Source organism: Erpetoichthys calabaricus, chromosome 11 (genome assembly GCF_900747795.2).
Source record: "Erpetoichthys calabaricus chromosome 11, fErpCal1.3, whole genome shotgun sequence".
Taxonomy (NCBI): domain Eukaryota; kingdom Metazoa; phylum Chordata; class Cladistia; order Polypteriformes; family Polypteridae; genus Erpetoichthys; species Erpetoichthys calabaricus.
Window position 1 is genome coordinate 145812912 of NC_041404.2, and position 22068 is coordinate 145834979.

General features: G+C 41.0%; 1 protein-coding gene across 1 annotated transcript in view; it reads left to right on the top strand.

The window, feature by feature from the left end:
* LOC114661106 (retinoic acid-induced protein 1) overlaps positions 1-22068 on the top strand; it is a 684250-nt gene that overhangs the window by 434552 nt on the left and 227630 nt on the right.

Here is a 22068-nt window from a genome sequence, read left to right on the forward strand (position 1 = left end):
AGCATCCTAGCAGTTTGCTTCCAGTGGAAGTTTTGGTGATCTGAAGTGGATGTTTAATTGAGGAGCAGAAAAATTGTGTATCAACACAATCGTTCAAGAAGTGGACCCTGCACTGGTTTTCTTTTTGATTTTATTTATAGATGCCCTATGACTTGTTGTAAATAAGGAACAGTCACCATTGTTCTGTATGAGAATTATAAGCTTCATATGGGTGAGTTTTTTTTGTTTATGGAGAATTCAAGCAAGTAAGCTTTTTTTTTTTTTTTTTTTTTTTTTTGTTCTTAGTCAATGCACAGCGCCACCAAGATCAATCTGATGGCATTACAGTTCGCAGCCATAAGCGTGTAGTGGGGTCGCTCAGTGGTTAAGATTTAACCACAGGCTTATTCTTTATTCTTTGTTCAATGGTTGAAGCTGCATGGAGATTAAAAAAAAAATCTATGTTTTTGGGAAGTTAAAAAAAAAGATAAAAAAATAGAGGATGGAAAGAAAAAAAATGTAATGCTTTCAGCATTTGATTAAAGCGCTTCCTATGAGAGCGACCAATTGTGTCTTTTGCTTTTTCTTTTTATTGCCTGTTACAACGACACAGTGGCGCTGCTGCCTCACAGTCAGGAGAACAGGGTGTGTGGGCCGAGTTCTCAAAGCTAGGGTTTCCTCTGGGTACTCCAGTTTCCTCCCACAGTCCAAAGAAATGCACATTAGGTGGAGTGACAACACTAAATTGGTCTTAGTGTGCGTTCGATGTGTGTGTGTGTTTGCAATGCAATTGATTGTCATCCTGTCCAGGGGATTGTTCCTGCCTTATGCCTGCTGGGATAGACTACAGCCCCTTGTGACCCTGCTCAGGGTGAAGCTGGCTTAGAAGATGGTATGGTATTTCCTACTACCATCACAGGGACTGACATTAGCCAACACTGGCTGTAACGTGTGGCCTTCATTTAGCTCAAGTGGTCCACAAAAAGGAACAGGAGCTCCAGTGTGACTTTGGACTCTCAGGTTTTCACTGTTGAGTTTTGTTTTTCCCAGGATCTCTGTCCTCCACCCAGAGTCAGTTGTGTTAACATTTTCATGTAAGTGATTTTTAAATTGCTGTACAGCATTTGTGGGTTGGTGCTGTTGATGGTTAACGGGATTTGAGATGTGGTCACACAGTGGTTGGCAGAGAATTACCAGCACCTTAATTACTAGTTCATATAACTTGAAAAATGATGCATCTTTATTTTTCAATTATATATTTTATCACAATTGTCTTTTCCTACCTGACAGGTTAAACCAAAGTGAGTCACAAGTACACAGAATAGTTGTATCCATTGTTCTATTGTTGAAGGAGTGGCAGGTGAAGTAAGCTGCACAGGATCACACAGTTGGCGATAGCATCAGCACCTTCGTACTTTTACAGGCTACCATCTTAAAACACAACAACCAAACAATTGCCCCTGATAAATTGCATCTCTTTTGATGGGATAACTGTTACTGTGTTGTGGAAAGGTGTTCACAAAGGTACTTTAACCTCTAAGGTTCTTTTATATTAGTTGTGGACCACCAGGGCATGTACAGCCATCCTAACCCGACACAGACAGGCCACACACGTTTATTTACAGCTGGGGAATGCTTTTCTCTTCTCCCCATAGCACAGTACATAAAGCACAGTCCTAGTCCTTTTCCTCTTTCTCTCCGCCTCCACTCGTCTCCCAGCAAGCTTTGTTCTCTTCCTCCTGACTTTTATTCAGTTCCTCATGGTGTTCCAGGTGGCTCATTAGTGTTACTTGGAATCACTTCCAGGTGTGGGGGAGGTCCACTGTTGGGCTCTGCAGCTCTCCCCGGCGGCCCCCATGGAATCCAACAGGGCTGTACCAAACTCCAGCTCCCAGCGTGCCGTGCGGGAATCCATGGTGCCACCACCGCCCAGGAGAGGCTGCCCTCTAGCATCCTATGGAAGGTAGTGCCTCACAGATGCTCTCTACCCTGGTCCTTCCATCTAGCTGGCGTCCCGACAGGATAATGGCCGAAGCCACCTGTCACTTAGTGGACACGTTAATACTGGAAATGCCTAAATTGCTAGCGTTGATTTGCCTGTACATCCTGCAGTACTTGTCTATTTAACATCGAAAATCACCACGAAGAGCCTCAAATATAAACAAGCGTACCCCAACACTGGCTGAGGCTGGATTACCAGGGGCTAGAAGCCACTCCACTCACAAGCTGTCCCTGCTGAGTTTTGCAGACATGTAGGCTCATCTTTGGATTGCTTCCCCTGAAATGGCTACTCTTCAGAATAGTGAATGCCACAGTCATGGCAGCTACTTCTGCCAGGTTTTTTGTGCCTTAATGGCTACCTTTTAAAGGACACCATAGGCTCATCCATCTGCTTGTTGACAGGTATGGCTGGGTGGTACATAATCCTAACAATGCTGCCAGGTAAGAATAAGCCTTGTGGAGCAGATAGATAATTGTATCCTCCACATCCAATCTTTGTCCAATAGGCAATCTGCAGTGAGTCCAGGTGGTCTACCACAACAGGTCTTGTATAATCCAGGACCAGCCTTGTAAAGGTCTTCATGATATGAGACGAAGTGCCACTGGTCTGTAGTCATCCGGTAAAGATTTACCTGTCTTCTTTAAAATAAGAACAGTGTAGGTTGTTTTCCACAGTAGTGGCATTTATTGTGGCCTTAGTGACGGACTGAACAGAGAACACCACAAAGCTGGTCAGCACAGGCCTTATGAACTCGAGGACCGACTCCATCCGGGCTTTTCCTGTGTGTAGCTTCATCAGTTGTCTCTTCACTTGGTCGTCAGTTATGGAAAACCTGCACTGATGGTCTGTGGTGGACTCAAAGGGGAAATGGGGGGGGGGGGGGGGGCAACGATCATTGGAAAAAGGTGACAGTATAAAACGTTCAGGGTGTCAGTTTTTTCCACATCCATTTCTAGCACCTGAGCCCTGGATTGCTCAAATCCAGTAATCATCTCCAGTCATTTTGTGTTAATTCTGAATGAGTTTGTTTTCTGTTTTGGCCCCAAAAGCTTCCTTGCCTTCACTCTGCTTTTTCTTCAGCATTCACTGTGTATCCTTTCTTTCTTTCCCTCTCTTTTTTTTCTTTTTCTCTTTCTCTCATTCAGGAGGCTTTTTAACTCCTTAGTAATCCAGGGCGTGTTGTTTAAAAAGCAGCATACAGTCTTTGAGGGTACCACATTGTCGACACAGGACTTTAATATCAATACAATATGATAGTTTTTTTTGTATAGCCCAAAGTCATACAAGAAGTGCCACAATAGGCTTTTGACAGCCCCCCAGCCTTGACTCTCTAAGAAGACAAGAAAAAACTCCCCAAAAAATGGAAGAAACATTGGGAAAGGCAGTTCAAAGAGAGACCCCTTTCATGGTAGGTTGGGCATGTAGTGGGTGTCAAAAAGAAGGGGGTCAATACAATACACAGAAGTAATTTTTAATACATTATCTCTCTGTTATAAAGGAAAATTACATGATGAGACAATTGCCAAGAGATTTTTTTTCAAGTCCCGCCCTCCTCGCAACCATTTCCTGTTAACGGCCCACGCCCGCGGTCCTCTCACCTCTCAGTCTTGTGAATGCTTTTGTCACAGTTTCTGCACTCTCAGCTCTTATGACTTTTTACGTTTTCCTCACTTTAAGTTCCCAATAAAAGAAGACTTATTATGTCCAAATTTTATTGAAGAATTTCATCCCGGAGGGTTATCAACAGAAGAAATGAGTACACGGGCAATCTTAGCACCGAGAAACGATGAAGTCAAACAAATTAACTGGAAAATTGTTGGATCGGTTACACGGCAAATTGGTCAAATGTGTATCAGTAAATTCTGCTGAAACAGTTGGTGGTGATGGTGCGAAAGATGAAAACATCAACTTACAATATCGCATAGGATATCTACAGGTGTTAAAACCGTCTGGTCTACCACCAGCCAAATTACTGTTGAAAAAGGGATGTATCGTAATGTAATTGCGTAATTTATGTCTGAGTAATGGGCTTTGCAATAGGACAAGATTAGTTGTATTCAAAATTGGTCGAACAATTCTGACCTGTAAAATTTTAACAGGCGACAAGAAAGGTAATGTAGTCCATCTTCACTAATGACATTAGACACCAAAGGAGATCTTGATATGCCATTCATATTAAAACCTTTAAAGTTTCCCATTAGAATAGCTTTTGCTTTGACAATTAACAAATCACAGGGACAAACGTTCGAGAAAGTTGGTTTATTTATTAGAGAGAGAAAAAATCAATATTCACTCACGGACAGTTATACGTTGCGTTGTCACGATGTAAGTCCAAACACAGAATCAAAATTCAATGCAATACTGACGAAAAGTTCATTCCAAATATTGTTTTTACTGAAGTTCTACAGTAAAAGTGTAAGTTTAAAAAGTATTTGCATGTTAATTTCAAAGCCAAACAGAACGAAAACATACAACACAACGAATACCTCTAACGCAACATGAAACATAATTTTCTTTCAATTTATTACGTTTTACTATTTTTTTTACTATGGTTAATTACTTGCTGTAATGTAAAATAGTTAGGTCTATTATGAATGTGTAACAATTCCCATGAAAATAACAAATCTGTTTAAATTGTACATCCGCTTCCACATACGCGAGCGGCAGAGCCTCAAAGTGGCTAGTGCGTAGCTCCCACATGGAGGTTGGGGAGCGAAGTGAGCAGGGGGGCAGAACCCCCTAGTAATAGTAAAATAAAAATATTACAATTCCAGAGCAGAATTAAACAGTAGATGATATCCCATAATACGATTTGGATTTGTTCAGAGTCCTGGAGACCTCGGCCATCAAGCTGCCTCCCCCTATTGGCCATTCCACAGCTGGGATAGCAATCCAATGAAAGGACCCCTCTACCCGACGATTCCTGTGATCCTCCATCAGAGATGACTTTACCTTAGGCAGGCAAAACACCTTGGCAGGTGGGCGGTGGCACCAAGTGCCACATTTGAGTACCGAGAAGAGAAACAGAATAGGTGAGGGTTAGTAACAAATTCTAGGAACTAGAACTAGGAAATTAAAGGAACACTTTGAAAACACATCAGATCTCAATGGGGAAAAAAATCCTGCTGGCTATCTCTACTGCTATGGACTGATATGGTGATGTGTTAGGAAGGAAAGGATGGCAGCCACAACATTTGATGGAAATGAAAATGATCAACCTACAGAGGACTGAATTCAGAGACACCTCGAAAATCAAAAGGAAAAAATGGTGTGGCAGGTGAGTCCATTTTGCCAAAATTTCATTGCAGCAACTCCAAATCGTATTCAGTAGTTTGTATGGCCCCCACGTACTTGTATGCATGCCTAACAACGTGGAGGGGGGGGGGGGCATCACTGAGCTCCTGGACTTTCTGAGGTGCATCCTGGCTGCATCTGATGGACCGAAACATAATGTCCCGCCTAGAGGTGTTCTATTGGATTTAGGTCAGGCGAGTGTGGGGGCCAGTCAGTGGTATCAGTTCCTTCATCCTCTCGCCACATGAGGTCAGGCATTGTCGTGCACCAGGAGGAACCCAGGACCCACTGCACCAGCATAGGGTCTAACAATGGGTCCAAGGATTTCATCCCGATACCTAACGGCAGTCAAGGTGCCGTTGTCTAACCTGTACAGGTCTGTGTGTGTCCCTCCATGGATATGCCTCACCAGACCATCACTGACCCACCACTAAACCGGTCATGCTGAACAATGTTACATGCAGCATAACATTCTCCAAGGCTCCTCCAGACCCTTTCACATCTGTGACATGTGCTCAGGGTGAACTTGCTCTCATCTGTGAAAAGCACAGGGCACCTGCCAGTGGTGGACCTGCTAATTCTGGTATTCTATGGCAAATGCCAATTGAGCTCCACGGGGCCAGGCAGTGAGCACAGGGCCTATTAGAGGACATCAGGCCCTTAGGCCACCCTCATGAAGTCTGTTTCTGATTGTTTGGTTAGAGACATTCACACCAGTGGCCTGCCTGATGGAGGTCATTTTGTAGGCTCTGAAAGTGCTCATCCTGTTCTTCTTTGACCAAAGGAGCAGATACCAGTCCTGCTGGTGGGTTAAGGACCTTCTACGAGGGGCCCTGTACAGCTCTCCTAGAGTAACTGCCCATCTCCTGGAATCTCATCCATGCCTTTGAGACACCTTCTGGCAATGCCACGTATTGATGTGCCATCCTGGAGAAGTTGGACCACCTGTGCCACCTCTGTTGGGTCCAGGTACCGCCTCATGCTACCAGTAGTGACACTGACCGTAGCCAAATGCAAAACGAGTGAAAAAACAGATGAGGAGGGAAAAATGTCAGTGGCCTCCCTCCACCTGTAAAACCATTCATTCCTGTTTTGGGGGTTGTCTCATTGTTGCCCCTCTAGTGCACCAAAGCAGCTGAAACTGATTAACAACCCCCTCTGCTACTTAACTGACCAGATCAATAGCCCAGAAGTTTCATTGACTTGATGCTGTACTCGGATTAAAAACCATTTTCCAACCCACTGAATCCAAACACAGGGTCACGGGGGTCTGCTGGAGCCAATCCCAGCCAACACAGGGCACAAGGCAGGAACCAATCCTGGGCAGGGTGCCAACCTACCGCAGTATCTCTCACATCCCTTTACCTAATAGTTAATGTGTGGAGAGAATACATTCATAAAAAAATCAAAGTGCCAGAATGGCCCTTCAGAACGATGCCATAGGGGAACCCTTTTTGCATCCCAAAAGACCTATCCACATGAAGGTTCTTACCTTCATTTATTTAGATCTGTAACACACTCCATACTTCAAATAATCATGGACAGATGGTGACAGATTTGTTATCCCAGTGGATTCCTGATTTTAAAAGGATTCTTACTGTATATGTACACTAATGCAGGCTAAATTCAGGTTTTCTTAATCTGTTAGTGTTCTGTTACTATATATTCAGGATTTCATTTCTTGCCTCCATATTAGGAGGTTTTTTTTAAAGGTCAAAGAACCAACCCTGGAATTAAATGGTGCTTTGTCATGAAATGGCTCTTTGAGGAACCACACAATCAAGTAAAGTGGCAATTAAAAATCTAGGATTTGGAAGGGTATGGAGTAAACTGGCGAGTCGTGATGAAGCAAGACTGTGAATGAGCCACAGTGTAGAGGAGTGCGTGCGCGCGCGCGCGCGCCCGTGTGCCCGCTCCCGCGTTCATTTGGCCTCACTTGTCCCGCGCCCGCCCGCTCACGGTTTTGTCTCGTTCCCGCCCGCAGAAACACATTCCGTCTATTAAAGAAAAAAAGTCACAGTATAGTCGATAAACCTGTTTAACATGATCGTGTAGAAAAAGGTAGGTGAAACCTTCCCCCTCTTTGGCCCAATTGTCTTTTTCACATTTTTTCGACGATTCTGCGTTCAGTATTTTATTACAGATCTTCCGATGGGCCTTAAATAATAATTTCTGAGCACAAGTCCTCACGTCTTTTTCACAAGCACACTGTCACCAAGCAAAGCACTGTGAATATACAGGCAGATATCCTCGTCTGCTTGCTGACTCTGAGAGGAAAATATGGCGTTACTAACAGCTATCCAGTGAACTTCACTGCACTCTTTGATTTAGCGCAATTGCATTAAATTGCGATTATTACAAATTATTACAAATCTCTTCTTGTTCCTGCGTCTTTGCGATCCTCTTAAATACAAGATATAGAAATACAAGCTTTGGCCTGATACATGTTGCTACTTTTTAGAGCACGTGATAGGAGTTGGTCCTGAGCAGTTTGCTGACAAGTGCTTCTCGTGTTAATTGATTCTAAATCAGTCTTTGAATGGTTTCATTAAATAGACCACAGTTGTATCTTCAGGTAGTCAAACTGCTGCAACACTGAATTCAGCATACTGAAATTAGAGCTCCATCTTGTCTCCACACACTGTTTGAGTAACCTCACAAGCCTGCGTTCAGATACCCATCTTTTTTTACATTAACCAGAAGCTGCGCATCTTCGAATGCTTTCTCCATCACAGCTGGTGCAAAGGCACTTGCGAGAATTGTGTTAAGACTGTGGGCACTACGGTTTAATCTGGGGTAACCGCGCAAGGCAGCGATCGTGGCAGCTTCTCGGTCAGTAACAGTCAATTCCGAAATCTCGTAAGTTTTTCAAAGTGCAAGCGTGAATGTTTTCGCCCGTTTAAATCGAGCTTGTTCCGAAAGGGGTCGCAAAAAGCACCCTTGACCCAAGATTGTACTTCTCGTTAATATAATGGATGATACTTGATATGAAAGGAGGCTTCTCAATGTTTTCAGTCCAGATATCAGCTGTGACAGCATACCCATAATTATTGACGGTCTCTAGTAAGACTTATGCGATATACTTTCATGGTTTTGGGGCTTTTTCTACTACGTGCTGCGATACAATACAATACAATACAGTTTATTTTTGTATAGCCCAAAATCACACAGGAAGTGCCGCAATGGGCTTTAACAGGCCCTGTGTCTTGACAGCCCCCCAGCCTTGACTCTCTAAGAAGACAAGGAAAAACTCCCAAAAAAACCTAGTAGGGAAAAATGGAAGAAACCTTGGGAAAGGCAGTTCAAAGAGAGACCCCTTTCCAGGTAGATTGGGCGTGCAGTGGGTGTCAAAAGAAGGGGGTCAATACAATACAATACAGTACAGTACACAGAACAGAACAATTTCTCAATATAGTAAGAAATAAAAAAATATAAATTTTAGAAGTACAGAGCAGAATTTAACAGTAGATGATATATCCCATAATAAGATTTGGATTTGTATAGAGTCCTGGAGACCTCATCCTTCAAGCTGCCTCCCCCATTTGGCCATTCCTCAGCTGAAACAGTGCCGGGCCAGCCAATCCGATGAAAGGACCCCTCTCTCCCACGATTCCTGCGATCCTCCATCTGGGATGACTTTTCCTATAGGCAGGCAAAACAACTTGGCAGGTGGGCCGTGGCACCAAGTGCCACATTTGAGTACCGAGAAGAAAAACAGAATAAGTGAGGGTTAGTATACAATTATAACTGTCATGTTACTTATGTTTAAGTGCTAATGACTAACAACAGAGATACAATCTGTACAGTTAATCAGCAGCTCTAGTCAGGGTGTGCTAAACTGAAGTAGTGAGTCTTCAGCCGGGATTTAAAAGCTGAGACCGAAGGGGCATCTCTTATAGTAGCAGGCAGACCAGTCCACAGTTTAGGGGCCCTGTAACTAAAAGCTCGACCTCCCACTGTTATTTTATTAATCCTTGGAATCATAAGCAGACCGGCATCTTGAGATCTTAATGTGCGCTCTGGTTTGTAAGTCATGATAAGTTCAGACAAGTAAGCCGGACCTTGATCATTTAATGCTTTATATGTTAAAAGAAGGATTTTGAAATCTGCCCTAAACTTAACCGGGAGCCAGTGTAAGGATTTAAGAACTGGAGTGATGTGTTCGTATTTTCTTGTTCTTGTAATAATTCTCGCAGCCGCATTTTGGATTAACTGGAGGCTGTATAAAGAACAGTTTGAACATCCAGTGAACACCGCATTGCAGTAGTCAATCCTACTAGAGATAAATGCATGAATTAGTTTCTCAGAATCCTGTTTATTTAAAAAGCACCTTAATTTCCTAACATTTTTAAGATGGAAGAAACATGTTTTGGACAACTTTGTAATATGCGCTTTAAATGACATGCTAGAGTCAAAGATAACTCCTAGATTGCGGGCTGATTCAGTAAAATTGACTGGGATTCCCACTGAGTTAAATGATGACAAAATATTGTTGTGATCAGCATCATTCCCTCCAACAATTAACATCTCTGTTTTATCTGTATTTAAAGACAAGTAGTTCTTATTCATCCACTCCTTTAATTCACTAACACAACTAATTAAAGACAACATTGGAGAAACTTCATTTGATTTAAATGAAAGGTATAACTGGGTGTCATCTGCATACGAGTGAAAATTAACATTATGTTTCCTAATGAGAGATCCCAGTGGAAGCCTGTAAAGTGAAAACAGTAAAGGTCCCAGTACTGAGCCCTGCGGGACACCATATTGAACTTCTGTGTATAATGATGGAGTTCTGTCAGCACATTTCTGTACTTATTGGAATCGATTTGATAAGTAAGAACTAAACCAAGCGAGCACGGTGCCTGTAAGCCCAACATCATTTTCTAGCCTGTGCAGTAAAATAGAATGGTCGATGGTGTCAAATGCTGCACTTAAGTCCAACAACATAATTACAGTGGAGTTTCCTTCATCAGAGGATATCAGAATGTCGTTTACAACCCGTGTTAGTGCCGTTTCTGTACTATGACCAGTGCGAAAACCAGACTGGAATTTCTCAAATAAATTGGAATGCGTAAGGTGTGTCTGAAGCTGACTGGCGACTACTTTTTCTAGTATTTTAGAGAGAAACGGTAAATTTGAAATAGGCCTATAATTATTTAGTATATGTGGGTCAAGGTCTGACTTTTTAAGTAATGGTTTAATGACTGACACTTTTAGTGTATCAGGTACTGTGCCATGCAATAATGAACTATTGATAATGTTTAGAATAGGCGCTGCAAGAACATCCATTGCACTTTTTACTAGTTTTGTTGGCACTGGATCTAGGGAACAAGTAGTGGGCTTCATTTGAGAAATTAAACTTACAGTCGTCTTATCAGACATAGGATGCCGGGTCAACCATGTACTGCTCAAGAAGAATATTATGGGATAAAATATAGCCTGAGCGCAGTGACGTGCGGTCAGGGGAGGCAGGTGAGGCATGATGAAAAGTAAAAAAAAAACAAATAATGATAACATAAAATAAATTTGTCCACTGGTCTGTACTATAAATTTGTTTTCTGTTTGATTCCAATAATTGTGATAATTTTTATAGCTGAATTGTTGCATTTGCTGTTCAAATAGATGAGATAAACGCGAGGTGAGGCAGCGCCGAGCCTCACTTCACCTAGGACTGCGCTCTCCCTCACACACTGGGGTGATGCATGCAACTGGCGCGTGCCTGTTGCTGTCTCTCTGTATGTCGCCAATATAATGTTTGCAGGCACGTTTATTACACCATGACTTTTCACAGTCTGGCAAATATCTTTAATGAATGTGTGTGACATATTTAGTCTTGCTGATCGAACATAAAACCGCAGTGAAAAGGCACAAGGTCAGGCAGGCAGTACGGTGCCATCCTGAAGGGGGCGCATTTGAGCCCGACAGGTGCTTGTTGTTGCTGCTGTTCTTCTACGCAGACACTGTATAAGTTAGCGATATCAGAAAGTCAAGTGCACTGCAGTGGTCCGTTTATTTTTATTTTTTGTTCCGACTGACTGCCAAAATAGAAGATTAAGATTTTTTAAAACTAAAGGAAAATAAGGAGGAAAGACAATCCAATACTTAAAAACTAAATTTTGACCTTAAATAATATTTTCTTTTGTTTTTCTTGTTATCCTTTTGTTGAACAGTCTCTTTTGCTTAAAGCATCAGAATAAAAAACTTTAAAAAACCTAAGTATTTCAATTAAGGTCAAATTATAATCTGATTTTTTTTGTATATCACTCAATACTTGCATTTGAATTGAATGAATATCCATCCATCCATTTTCCAACCCGCTGAATCCGAAGACACGGTCGTCTGCTGGAGCCAATCCCAGCCAACACAGGGCAGGAACCAATCCTGGGCAGGGTGCCAACCCACCGCAGGACACACACAAACACACCCACACACCAAGCACACACTAGGGCCAATTTAGAATCGCCAATCCACCTAACCTGCATGTCTTTGGACTGAAACCCATGCAGACACGGGGAGAACATGCAAACTCCACGCAGGGAGGACTCGGGAAGCGAACCCGGGTCTCCTAACTGCAAGGCAGCAGCGCTACCACTGCGCCACCATGCCGCCCGTTGAATGAGTATGAATTGTGGAATTACAATGGCAAATTTAGAACACATGGAGGGTGAGGAGCAAATGCGCTCTCTCCGCTCTCTCTCTCTCTCTATATATATATAAATGTGTCGTTCTTTCTTAGCCCAAATATGCGCCTTACCGATGTGTGTGTGTAAAGAATGCTGATGAGATATGAAGCATAACCAGTAGTCAATGTACATGCCGCCAATCGAATAGTGAATAAGCGACACTTTTGGGTTCATATATTTGTAAATCTGACTCGTGCCTCACCAGCCATGAACCTCACCGCATGTCCCAGCATGAGCGTCGTAGTGGAGGGAAAATAGTAATGATTACCCAGGGACCACTACATATGTTTTTGCGGGGGCTCGAAGCCTGGAATGAAAATGTTGTTTTCGAGAGGAAGAGACCCTCAGAGACTGCTTACAGGGCCCAAAACTCTACGCTACATCCATGAGTATAACCCTCACCAGACACTATGCCGTAAGGCTGTATATCCTTACAAAGAAAATCCGCACATTTATCCAGTGCTTCGCTTTTAGCGGTAGTTGTTACTTTTGACAGGTTTAGCAAGAATGTCAGTTTATTGCATGACCCTTCACTACTGCGCACGCGTGGCGCTTTAAATCTGAAGTGTCTGACGTGTGTCCACTGTATTTTAGTACTTTTATCGCAGCAAGCAAATGGCACTTGGCTGCCATCGCCATCAATAATAATTGACAATGACTGACAAATGTCAGACTTCCCTTTACTGAATTTTACGGTCTTGTACTCTCCCTTTTTAATACTGTTGCCACTGATGTGGATTGTAAGGCTGCCTCTGGGCTCTGCAGTCTTGAGAAGTCTGCGCGTGAGATAGTATATGCATGTGTCCTATTGCTTAGGAAAACTAATATATACATACAGTACTATGCAAAAGTTTTAGGCAGGTGTGAAAAAATGCTGTAAACAAAGAATGCTTTCAGAAAAATAAATAATGATTGTTTATTGTTATCAATTTACAAAATGCAAAGTGAGCGAAAAAAAGAAAAATCTAAATCAAATCAATATTTGGTGTTACATTCCTTTTGCCTTCAAACCAGCATCAATTCTTATCGGTCCACTTGCACAAAGTCAGGGATTTTGTAGGATTCTAGTCAGGTGTCTGATCAACCAATTCTACCAAACAGGTGCTAATGATCATCAATGTCACACGTAGGTAGAAACACAGTCACTAACTGAAACAGAAACAGCTGTGTAGGAGGCTTAAAACTGGGTGAGGAACAGCCAAACTCTGCTACCAAGGTGAGGTTGTGGAAGACAGTTTCATATCATGGCAAGATTGAGCACAGCGACAAGACACAAGGTAGTTCTACTGCATCAGCAAGGTCTCTCCCAGACAAAGATTTCAAAGCAGACTGGGGTTTCAAGATGTGCTGTTCAAGCTCTTTTGAAGAAGCACAAAGAAACGGGCAACGTTGAAGATCGTAGACGCAGTAGTCGGCCAAGGAAACTTAGTGCAGCAGATGAAAGACACATCAAGCTTATTACCCTTTGAAATCGGAAGATGTCCAGCAGTGCCATCAGCTCAGAACTGGCAGAAACCAGTGGGACCCAGGTACACCCATCTACTGTCCGGAGAAGTCTGGCCAGAAGTGGTCTTCATGGAAGAGTTGAAGCCAAAAAGCCATACCTCCGACATGGAAACAAGGCCAAGCAACTCAAGTATGCATGAAAACATAGGAACTGGGGTGCAGAAAAATGGCAGCAGGTGCTCTGGACTGATGAGTCAAAATTTGAAATATTTGGCTGTAGCAGAAGGCAGTTTGTTCGTCGAAAGGCTGAAGAGCGGTACAATAATGAGTGTCTGCAGGCAACAGTGAAGCATGGTGGAGGTTCCTTGAACGTTTGGGGCTGCATTTCTGCAAATGGAGTTGGAGATTTGGTCAGGATTAATGGTGTTCTCAATGCTGAGAAATACAGGCAGATACTTATCCATCATGCAATACCATCAGGGAGGCGTATGATTGGCCCCAAATTTATTCTGCAGCAGGACAACAACCCCAAACATACAGACAAAGTCATTAAGAACTATCTTCAGCGTAAAGAAGAACAAGAAGTCCTGAAAGTGATGGTATGGCCCCCACAGAGCCCTGATCTCAACATCATCGAGTGTGTCTGGGATTACATGAAGAGACAGAAGGATGTGAGGAAGCCTACATCCACAGAAGATCTGGGGTTAGTTCTGCAAGATGTTTGGAACAACCTACCAGCCGAGTTCCTTCAAAAACTGTGTGCAAGTGTACCTAGAAGAACTGATGCTGTTTTGAAGGCCAAGGGTGGTCACACCAAATATTGATTTGATTTAGATTTCTCTTTTGTTCATTCACTGCATTTTGTTGATTGATGAAAATAAATGATTAACACTTCCATTTGTGAAAGCATTCTTTGTTTACAGCATTTTTGCACACCTGCCTAAAAGTTTTGCACAGTACTGAATATATAATGAAAAAAAAGAAAAATATATAATGTATGTAAATGAATATACGTTCTGTTTGAAATTCATTTTAATTTCAATTTCCAAGACTCTAGCACTCCCTTACGGGTGTCTACCGCCCGCTCACATCCGCAATGGTGAAAGTCGGTCCCGCGAGTTCCGTAGACCTCCGCCACATAAGTGATAAGCTGAGACTGAATGAATGTAAAGCTGCGCCCTATAGCGCTCATTTATGGTAATGACGATGGAGCCGCTGCAGCCGTGTAGTGGAGATTCGATTATCTAAGGAGCTTGCGACAGAGATGGAAAGAATATTAAGATTTTCTTTAGGTTTGTTGTACAGGTTAATAGAGAATATATGAGTTACAATTTAATTTTCCAGGAAGGAAGAGCTTTCCACCTTGGTCAAAATGATATTCTTTTCCCTGAGTTCTCTGACTCCAAACATAATTATGAAAGGTGGACAAAGCCGTCTTTCAGGCGCTGGATTTCCCCCACTGATACACTTTTTCCTTGATCCTTACAATCCTTTCATTATGATGTTAGTAAAACTGGAGCCAATTGTGTGGTTGACTGCCTTCTGCACAAGATGAGTCAGCCGGCAAACACGAGGAAGAAGCGTCGCATTCCATTTAGATCTTCCAGGAATGTCGATTGCTCATTCCTCAAAAATCGGTACGCCGTGCCCTTGATGCAGCCTGCAAAGAGACTCCTGTGCGGCCAGTAGAACTGAACGGCCATTGGGAGGGGGAGGGAGTGGGGCTTAGCTGGTTGATGTTCGATGTACCTCAGACCAGGGCCGTCTTAACGCATGGGCACGCTGGGCAGTTGCCCGGGAGCCTCACGAGCATAGGGGTCCCATGCTAATAGTGACTTGCGGAGAGGTTGTGTAGGCAGGGGCTCCAGTGCACTGCTTTGCCCGGGGAGCTATAATTCTGTTAAGAGGGCCCTGCCTCAGACTGTCAGCGGTCCAGGAAATATAACACATTAAGTGCATATTCGTAAAATACCTTTTACTTAAAAATGCCAAATAATTAAAACCGCTGCGCATGCATGCCGAGAAATAAGTGAATTAATTCGCTTCTTTAGTCATGGTGGTCCAGACTTTTTGCTGATGGCATTGTGTTATAGCACCAGGAAAGAAAAAGTGTCACTCTTAAAACTCCTGGTTCTTTAATGGCACTTCATGGTTCTTTACTGGGTCCTGTGGTCCCTCAACTTTTTCTTAACAAAGCACCGTTTCATTCTGGGAAGGGTTCTCTGCATATGAAGCTGTCCTTTGAAAAACTTCCTAATATGTAGAAAATAAATATTTATTATTTTCAAAATATCAGATATTTTGACCTGGGAATGTAAAAATAAAAAAAAAGATAAAATAATACATACAAAAACACAGGTTTAGTTTTTCACCAGTTGGCAGACTCTCTTCACCTGCCTGTATAGTTTGTGAATTTCCCATTGGGATTAATAAAGTATCTATCTATCTATCTATCTATCTATCTATCTATCTATCTATCTATCTATCTATCTATCTATCTATCTAGTTCATTACAGACGTTGCCAACTCGGGAATTTTACAAGTTTGTATCGCTTCGTTGTTAAATAATCTTTTTAAAGTAAAAGGGAACGGTCAGCAACAACATGCCGATCTTGTATGTTGACCTTATTAGTCTCTCGATTTTATTTTCAAAAAGGATTTCTGCTTTGAATTATTTTCAGCAAAACGCGGACACCTGAGAAATAAACTGAAACACCACTCACTCGTGATTTTTCTGTCCATACTGTGAAGATTTTGTTAACCAGCACATTGCGACTTGAATTACATCTTGAAAAAGTGCAAAGAAATGCGGAAGCTCCTCATAACGGACATCAGAGTCATGCAGCCTGGAATCTGGCTTAGTGTGTGCTATTGTATTAATTGCTGTGTACATTCAGAATTATGACTAACATGTTGTCATTTATGAACATAATTATGAAATTCTGTACGGGATTGTCCGTCTCTTGAGCCCCAAGGAGATTCAGTGAACGGCAGCTTTGAAGTTGCCAAGCACATTCAAAGCAATACCATCAGCTGGTGTGCTTCACTAACACTTGGACCAGAATTTATCATGCTGTCATTGTCAGCTCCTGAAAAACCGTCACTATTATCACACAGTAAATCGCTTTCTTCATTACACGCTTTATGCGCCCATATATTCAGCTTGCGCTGTCACCTTAAATGCTGCGTGAACACCCGCCCTCTGTCACCAGCCGCCGTCCATTGGATAAATATATGCGGGCGGCTCGTGATGGATGACTTTCTGTTTTAGGATTATAAATTACAAGGGTTAAAGACTAACAGCAGGACTATTTATTCAAAAACCAAATATGAAATTCTTATTAAGATATTTTGATTACATTCCGGGACCCCTGCAGCCGAGGTTAGCCCTTGCATAAATCCGGTCATTTACGAAAACTAAAAATGTTTTTAGTAAATTATTATTTTATTTCAGTTAGTCTTTTCAGCTATTTTAATAGCTTCGCTTCGTTATAGTATTTCATTTCGGTTTTGTTATTTTATTTCAGTTTACGATTTTTTTTTTTTTAACAGTTTCAGTTATGATTTTAGTTTTCGTTATAATAACCTTATACAGTTAACAGTGGATTGCTAGATGAGAAATTCAGGTTTAAAAAGACTTTTTGAAATAAATGATAAGCTATTTTGAAAGGCGCCGTCCGGAAAAGTCCCACTATAAAATATAAACAGCCTTTAAAAATACGGTAATTTTTAAATAAAACCTGCAATAGTCAAATTAAAGGTACATTATTGTGAAACCGAATCAAGCGCATTTTGTGTTTCTTGACTGGGTTGTGTGGTTCCTTGTAGACCCATTGCTTGGCAAAGCACCGTTTCATTCTGGGGCAGGTTCTTTGCGTATGAAGTTGGTTCTTTATATTTTGAAAAACGTCATCATATGCAGAAAAAAATAGAAAAACAAATCTTTAATGTTTGCATAGGCTATACCATGCAGGACAGTAACAGACTAAGAAAACCTGAGCTTAGACTGTAACTGAATGCGGCGAGAGTCCTTTAAAAATCGGGAGCCACTGGTATTAAGTTGTTTACTGTGTGGCGTCTGTTACGGATCAAAATAAATAAAAGCTCTTCCTGGAACCTTCAAGTCTATCTATCTATCTATCTATCTATCTATCTATCTATCTATCTATCTATCTATCTATCTATCTATCTATCTATCTATCTATCTGTTTATAGTGCCTTTCGCATCTATCTATCTATCTATCTATCTATCTATCTATCTATCTATCTATCTGTTTATAGTGCCTTTCGCATCTATCTATCTATCTATCTATCTATCTATCTATCTATCTATCTATCTGTTTATAGTGCCTTTCGCATCTATCTATCTATCTATCTATCTATCTATCTATCTATCTATCTATCTATCTGTTTATAGTGCCTTTCGCATCTATCTATCTATCTATCTATCCATCTATCTATCTATCTATCTATCTATCTATCTATCTATCTATCTATCTATCTGTTTATAGTGCCTTTCACATCTATCTATCTATCTATAGTGCCTTTCTCATGTATCTATCTATCTATCTATCTATCTATCTATCTATCTATCTATCTATCTATCTATCTATCTATCTATAGTGCCTTTCTCATCTATCTATCTATCTATCTATCTATCTATCTATCTATCTATCTATCTATAGTGCCTTTCACATGTATCTGTATAATGTGTGTGCGTTCATAAATGCAAATAAAATTAACTCTTTAATTGAAACAATTTCATTGTATTTTTCCAGACCAGTGTAATTATAAAAATGAATCAAAGAATAAGCATTCATACTGCACCAAGGTTGTCAGTTTTCAGAGGCTGGTCAAAAAGTTCACACTCCGGTCTTTGTAAATATTTTAATTACTCAAACCACCATAACACCAAAATGGAATAGTAAAAAGTGAAATAATAAGAACGTGAATCGAATGTTCCAGTATTTTTTGCAAAGTTTCGGTTAAGCACGCATCATTAATATATTCTAAATTGACTTACAGCAACTCGGGCTGCTTTTTCCTTTGTGTTTTTGTATTCATATAATTCATATACTCATACAACGTTTTCTTTTGCTCATTTTTTCTTAACTTCCCATATAAAATTAAGCAAAATAGGTTTCTGTTATACGGAAGGGTATTTGGGGTCACTGAGGAAAAAAAATAATTTGGGACACTTCCGTACTGTTTTTGATTTGGTTCAAGGATAAAGTCTGGAAATTCCCCGCATGACCCGTTTGGGTCTCTTCACGGTTTTTCACACGGAAGTCAAGAAGTCTTCCAGTTAAACGTTAAAGAAATCCAGGAAAAGGGACCAAAGGCAGGCATCCATAAACAGTTTCTTTGTAAAGCGCCCTGTGGGAGTGTTCGAGCTGACAGGTGCCATAAATTAACTGGGTCGGTCATTGCCAGTGTTACATAATAAGGCAGACAGCCTGGGGTCAGAAAGTTCAGCTTACCTGCTCTGCTGGCGTAGCGTGGTGTCCGCGGTACGCGTAATAAGAGTCCGATCGGTCCTCCTTGGCACTGCACGGCAGGACACCGGTCACCGTTATCATTCAACATCAAATGAGCTGGAGGGCAAATATTACATACCAGTAACGGCGCCCTGCACGCATAACGTGCAGTGAATACCGTTGACTTGAGCATTCCTAGCTTTCCTCCTCTTTCTCTGTACGTTTAGCATTCGTTTGCTCAGAGGTTGATGTGCTTGCTGTTTCCTGAGCAGATCTTCTTTTCTCCACCCTAGTGGCCCGCTGCTTCTCTTCTTTCGCCGGCATCTTTTCGCGTTAAAACTGATTAAGGCAGTGTTTGTGTTGCAATTACTTGTACATTTCCATTAATTTTTCCCTTAAGCTGGCACTTAAGACAATCTACCTCCAGAATGATTTTAGATATGAAGAGGTAGGGGAAGTGACGGCAAAGGTGGTAGGGATGAGAATGGCGCCCGTACCTATGCCATGCACGGGCACCCTGCTGGCCGCTGCCGAGTTGATTCTACAATAAAATTAAATAAAAATAAAAAGAGGATTAATCTTGGAGGTCAGTCATCACCCCAAAAGCGATAGACGTCACGTAGTATATGAGTACCAAATTTAAGGTATTATATACTGTAAGAAGAATTCTGCAAAAAAAAAAAAATCAAACTCATAAAAAGTTTAAATTGAGAATATTTTTATTTGCATTCATGAACAGTATACTTGGGATGTTTCCATTACATCACCTTTGAGTATAAAATTAAAAACACATTTACTTAATTTACTAAATTGCATAGTTTATCTATGTGATATTGCTCTAAATCAATTTAACATGAAAATGTTTAGTCATTCTAAAATGTTTCAATTCCGCTTTATAAACCCATATAAGGAAATGCATTTGGTTTTGTGCATCAACAATAAAATAGAAAGATGTGAAAGGCACTATATAATTGACAGACCTAACTTTATTTGTCCTTGAGGGTAAGAGCTTTTTACAGAAGCTCTTTAAATTAATGCATACATAAATAGATATATGTGTGTGCACATATGTATACATTACATACATACATTACATACATTACAACCCCCACCCCGCCTGGCATTCACTCCCGTATCACCATAATGTGTCAGAAGGCACGGCACGCACCCTGACCAAGTGGGGCATCAGAATAGCACATAAACCCACGAACAATCTGCGCATGGTCCTGTTTAATGCTAAAAACAAGAAATCGACAGCCAAAACACGAAACGCAGTTTATAGTATTCCATGCAATTCTTGTTCATCGGTATACATAGGACAAACGTCAAAAAGAATCTCAACACGTGTACAGGAACATCGCAACGCCGTCAGAAGAAAGGACGCACTATCTTTGATCTATGCACATACTAAATCGACAGGACACACATTCAATTGGGACAACGTAAAAGTAAAATTTAAGGCCAGTACAAAAAGTGCCAGAGAGTTGGCCGAGTCTTGGCTATCAGATGAAAACGCCATCAACAGACACTTGGACATAAATCCAGCATATGCCAACTTAAGAAGGACATGTACACAATAATTAAACTGTACAACACCCCCCCCCCCCCCCTTGATCATACTGACGGAGTCGCCTCCACCCACCCAAAATATATATATATATATATATATATGTATATATATATTTATATATATATAAAAAATATATATATATGAAATATATATGTGTATATTATAAAAAAAAGAATATTATATATATATATATATATATATATATATATATATATATATATATATAAATATATATATATATATATATATATATATATACATACAGCGCCCTACACAATTATTGGCACCCCTGGTTAAGATGTGTTCTTAGGCTTCTAATAAATTCTTTTTTTCCCCAAAAAAACATAGGCTCACAACACAAAAAAGAGAAAATTCCAACCTTTAATTGAAGTACATTTATTCATTGGGGAAAAAAATCCCACATTAAGAAATACATTTTTTACATGACATCATGTGTGCCACAATTATTGGCACCCCTACTGTTAATATTTTGTACAACCCCCATTTGCCAACAAGACAGCACTTAATGTTCTCTTTCTGGCAGATTTTGATTTAAAATGTCCTGGTATTTCAAGGAGTTCATGAAGCCATGCACCCTGACAAGGTTCCCAGGGCCTTTGGAAGAGAAACAGCCCCACAGCATCACAGATCCTCCACCATACTTTACAGTGGGCATGAGGTGCTTTTGCGCATACTCGTTCTTGTGTGTATATATATATATATATGTGTGTGTGTGTGTGTGTGTGTGTGTGTGTGTGTGTGTGTGTGTGTGAGTGTATATGTATGTATATATGTATATATATATTCTCTCTTAAAAATCCTGCTTCTTTAACAGAACATTATAGTTCTTTACTGGGTGGTGTGGTTCTTCACAGAATTATTACCTGACTGAGCACCATTTCATTCTGGGACGGGTCTTTGCATATGAAGTTGGGCTTTGAAAAACTTCCTAATATGTAGAAACAAACATAAAAACCTAAAATCTTTAATGTATGGTAGGTTACTAGCAGGACACTACTTGATTATGTAAACTGGACTCTGCCTGTGTTACTGGGCGTACGCAGTGAGAGTCCTTTGAGAATCAGGAGCCACTGGTATTTCACAAATCTCTTCCCATCTATTCGTGATTATTCACTTTATGAAGCCTGTTACAGATCTAAATAAATAAACGGTTCTTCCTGGAAAGAACCAAAAATGGCTCCCCTATGGCATTGCCCTGAAGAACCACTGTGGCACCTCTATTTTTGAGAATGTGTACACACACACACAAGAATGACAAAAAAGAAAGAAAACCTTTGACTTAGCAGTCCCAGTCCCAGTGAGGCGCTATACAGGTGTATCTCTGTTGGTATAAAGGACCCCCAGTCGCATTTCTTCACACGCTTTTGCTGAATAATTTGTTGACTTAAAGTCCTCAGCGTTGGTGTCAGAGAGGGGATGTGCAGCATTGCTCATAATGGCACTCAGTTTTTCTTTTTGTTCTCTCTTCCCCTATGACCTCCAGGGGGTCTGGAGTGTGTCCTGTTACTGAGCCTGCCCTTTTTTATTAGTCTGTTGATTCGGCGGGCCTCTCTTGAAGTGATGTTACCAGCCCAGTACACCACAGCATAGAAA